The following is a 4,855-nucleotide window of genomic DNA, read 5'->3' as shown; positions in this document are numbered from 1 at the left end:
TCTTATGTATACAAACACATTGTCATATATTATGTCATGATGAAGTGAGAAATCATTGTGTGTGAAAGTTGCTCAGTCATGTCCAACTCTTTGCAACCCCATGGACTATACAGTCCATGGAATTCTCCTGGTCAGAATATTGGAGTGGGTAGCCATTCCCTTCTCCAGGGGAGTTTCCCAACCCAGGGATTGAACCCAGGTGTCCCATGTTGCAGGTGGATTCTTTATCAGCTGAGCCACTAGGGAAGCCCAAGAACACTGGAGTGGGTAGCCTCTCCCTTCTCCAGTGGATCTTCCCTATCTAAGAATTGAATGGAGAAGGCAATGGCACCCCACTCCAGTACTCTTGCCTGGGAAATCCCATGGACAGAGGAGCCTGGTGGGCTGCAGTCCATGGGGTCGCGAAGAGTTGGTCACGACTAAGCGACTTCACTTTTACTTTTCACTTTCATGCATTGGAGAAGGAAATGGCAACCCACTCCAGTGTTCTTGCCTGGAGAATCCCAGGGACGGCGGAGCCTGGTGGGCTGCCGTCTATGGGGTCACACAGAGTCAAACACGACTGAAGCGACTTAGCAGCAGCAGCAGCAGCAGCAGCAGCAAGAATTGAATAAGGTCTCTTGCACTGCAGGTGAATTCTTTACCAGCTGAGCTTCCAGGGAAGCCCGGAAATCATTGTAAATGTACAGCAAATGATGGCGATGGTTACAATGTAAGTAATTTAGTTAGCGCAAGTCTTTGTGATGAGAGAATATGTGAGGACAGAGTTTCAGTTCAGTTCAGTTCAGGTCAGGTCAGTCCCTCAGTTGTGTCTGACTTTGTGACCCCATGGACTGCAGCAGTCCAGGCTTCCCTGTCCATCACCAACTCCTGGAGCTTGATCAGACTCATGCCCATCGAGTCTGTGATGCTGTCCAACCACCTCATCCTCTGCCATCCCCTTCTCCTCCTGCCTTCAATCTTTCCCAGCATCAGAGTCTTTTCCAATGAGTCAGTTCTTTGCCTCAGGTGGCTAAAGTATTGGAGCTTCAGCTTCAGCATCAGTCTTTCCAGTGAATATTTAGGACTGATTTCCTTTAGGACTGACTGGTTAGGAGAGAGTTTACTGAAATATGAATCATACTAATATCAATGGCAGCATCTAATGCTGAGAGAAGAGTGGACATAAAAGCCCAAAAGCTTTAAGTATTTTCAGCTTTTTGATATTGAGGATGCTTCTTGGGCATGGGAAACAAAAAGATGGTGGGTGGGTCATAAAAATCTTAGTAGAAAAGGTATTGGGACAACTTTTGTTTAGTAAAATTAAATAGCAAGATATAGATGGAATTTGTCACATAATAAGAACCATGAACTGCTGGTAAAGTGTTTAACATTATTATGCAATGTTCTTTTGGCTTAGTCACTGGGATCCTTCTTTCTGAATGTTTCTTTTTATATCCTTCAATAACTTGACCTTGGCCTGTATTTGATTTATAAGCAGCAACTAGAGATAGGAATACCAGACCACCTGACCTGCCTCTTGAGAAACCTGTATGTAGGTCAGGAAGCAACAGTTAGAACTGGACATGGAACAACAGACTGGTTCCAAATAGGAAAAGGAGTATGTCAAGGCTGTATATTGTCACCCTGCTTATTTAACTTCTACGTAGAGTATACCATGAGAAACGCTGGGCTAGAAGAAGCACAAGCTGGAATCAAGATTGCCAGGAGAAATATCAATAAACTCAGATATGCAGATGATACCACCCTTATGGCAGAAAGTGAAGAGGAACTAAAAAGGCTCTTGATGAAAGTGAAAGAGGAGAGTGAAAAAGTTGGCCTAAAGCTCAACATTCAGAAAACAAAGGTCATGGCATCTGGTCCCATCACTTCATGGCAAATAGATGGGGAAACAGTGGAAACAGGGTCAGGCTTTATCTTTTTGGGCTCCAATATCACTGCAGATGGTGACTGCAGCCATGAAATTAAAAGACGCTTACTCCTTGGAAGGAACGTTATGGCCTACCTAGATAACATATTGAAAAGCAGAGATATTGCTTTGCCAACAAATATCCATTTAGTCAAGGCTGTGGTTTTTCCAGCAGTCATATACGGATGCAACAGTTGGACTGTGAAGAAGGCTGAGAGCAGAAGAATTTATGCTTTTGAACTGTGGTATTGGAGAAGACTCTTGAGAGTCCCTTGGACTGCAAGGAGATCCAACCAGTCCATTCTAAAGGAGATTAGCCCTGGGATTTCTTTGGAAGGAATGATGCTAAAGCTGAAACTCCAGTACTTTGGCCACCTTATGCGAAGAGTTGACTCACTGGAAAAGACTCTGATGCTGGGAGGGATTGGAGGCAGGAGGAGAAGGGGATGACAGAGGATGAGATGGCTGGATGGCATCACCGACTCGATGGACGTGAGTCTGAGTGAACTCCGGGAGATGGTGATGGACAGGGAGGCCTGGCATGCTGCAATTCATGGGGTCGCAAAGAATCAGACACGACTGAGCGACTTAACTGAACTGAACTAAGTATCATGTATTTCTACTTTTCTTACTCTACTCCAATTATCTTTCCCAATCATGCAAGGATCTGTATAAGAAAGTCCTCAGAAGTCAGGACAGGTAGGAGCAGGGGAAAAGTTACCATAGCTTCAGGAAAACTGGTGAACCTACAGGAGGAGATGACTTGCCCATTTGCCTGAAGCTTCTGACAGAACCCCTGAGCCTTAACTGTGGTCACGCTTTGTGCCAAGCTTGCATCACTGTAAATAACAAGGGGTCCACGATCAGGCAAAAGAGAGAGTGTAGCTGCCCTGTGTGCAGAACCAGTCATGAGCTTGGGAACCTGAGGCCTAATTGGCACCTGGCTAACATAAGCAGAGAGGTTCAGAGATTTCAAGGTGAGCCCAGGGTAGCAAAGGAGAAACTCCTGCTCTTCTGTGAGAAAGATGGGAAGGTCATTTGCTGGCTTTGTGAGCCGTCTCAAGTCACCACATATTCCTCATGGAGGAGGTTGTCCAGAAGTACCAGGTAAGAGACCATAACAGAGGGAAGACCTGTAAGAAACTGGTAATTAAGGGGAAATGTCTATTTTGCATTGGAGTTTAATTACCTGGACACCAAGAACCTGAGGCCTATGACCTCTTCTCTTCCTATGCCCACCTTCTGATGTCTGAGAAACATTTCTGTGCATTTCTCCAATTATAACGTTATAACTCTATGTGCAGACTCTTAGCCAGAAGTAGATATTCATGTTCCTTGTGTTAATACATGGAGATCTGGTACCTAGGAGAAGCTCTCATTACCCCTTTGAACAGGAGGAATAACTGAGACACTTGCTGGATTAATGTGTAAGATGTTTCCCTGCTGCAGGATCAGATTTCTTCTAGAATAGAAGGAATCAATCTTCTCTTGGCAAGTATATAGTGACTTTTACTGTTCGAGTCATAAAGAACACATATCCTACCTCAATTTTTTCTTTCCAAATCACAGATTCTAAATGCTGCTCTCAGTTTCTGTAAAGTCTATTCTCCTTGGAAATCAGATTCATTTTTCCTCATTTATGCTCTACAGTGATGTGAGAAAGCCCATAGATTGACTCTAGTGTGATTCTTTTCTCACAGGGGAAACTCCAGGAATCTTTGGAGAGACTAAAGGGGGAACAGCAGAAAGTTGAGATGCTGGAAGATGAAATTCAAGAAGAGATTTCTACCTGGAAGGTGTGAGGAGATGCTTCTTGAAGGAGTTAGACATCTGGGCAAGACTTTGGATTGGTCACAAGGAACTGCCTTTCTCTTTGTTCCCTGATAGCTGTGTCATTTGACTTGTATTTTTCTTTGTCCTTTCCCTGATAGGAATGAGTACTGAAAAGTGAATATATCACAAATGAACACAGATAGCGGAAGGGAGGTATTCATACAGAGGGACTCTCTGGCGAGGATGATTAGGGAATTGCATATCCATTCTTGTCCTGTCTATTAGTCTTGGGGAGACACCTGGCAATGGCTCTTGGTTCGTCCTCAGTGTCAACTGTTTGGCAGAGGGTGGAGGGAAGGGGTCAGGAGTAATCCAAGGAGGTACAAGTGTCCTGAACAGCTGTGTAATGTCCGAGTCATACCCCCAAGAATTTCATTTGGACTCAAAGTTTACCTCACTAATGCAGACTTGAGGCCATTATTTTGCAATGTGATGGAGAGGAAAAAAAGAAAAAAAAACAGGAAAAGTCATGTTCCCCAAGAAATGTTCCTCCTCCTCTCTCTCTCTCTTTCTCATTCCTGTAGAATCAAATACAGCATGAAAGAGAAAATAGTTAGACAGAGTTTAAAAAACTGAGAGAGATCCTGGACAGTGAGGAGCTGAAGTAACTGCAAAACCTGAAGACTGAGGAGGAAGCTGGTCTGGATAACCTGGCCGACTCTGAGGATAAGCTAGTCCAGCAGAACCAGTTGGTGAACAATCTCATCTCACATGTGGAGCATCAGTTGCAGAGGTCAACCACTGAAGCCTCAGCATCTGAGACATGAGGAAAATGAAGAGAAAATGTCCTTCTCTTCTGTGTTGCTGTGTCTCTCTGCTGTTCTCACTAAGGTTGCTTTGGAACCTACAGTCCCCCTTCTCTGCATCTATTTCAGAGGCTGTAAGAATAAGTCAATGCCAGAATCGAATGCAGGAATAACAAGGGAAATTTTTATTTTTTTTAAGAATAAAATATTCAGTGCAGAACTTTGTGGAGAGAAGATTCATTGTGTTTGATGGTTTTCTAAAGGCTCCTGTTATCTGTGAGCTGGTATTAAGCATTTATCAGATCCTTCTACGTGTTCCAGCTTTGCCGCAGACAAATTCATTTCAGATATCAAGAGGCTTTTTTTT

At 43.8% G+C, this 4,855-nt stretch overlaps 1 pseudogene; it reads left to right on the top strand.

The window, feature by feature from the left end:
• The first annotated feature begins 2,506 nt into the window (after positions 1–2,506).
• On the top strand, positions 2,507–4,600 carry LOC138420010 (tripartite motif-containing protein 5-like; annotated as a pseudogene).
• Positions 4,601–4,855: the final 255 nt, after the last annotated feature.

Source organism: Ovis canadensis, chromosome 15, assembly GCF_042477335.2.
Source record: "Ovis canadensis isolate MfBH-ARS-UI-01 breed Bighorn chromosome 15, ARS-UI_OviCan_v2, whole genome shotgun sequence".
NCBI lineage: Eukaryota > Metazoa > Chordata > Mammalia > Artiodactyla > Bovidae > Ovis > Ovis canadensis.
Note: the sequence above shows the minus strand (reverse complement) of the source record. Positions and strands in the feature narration are given on the sequence as shown.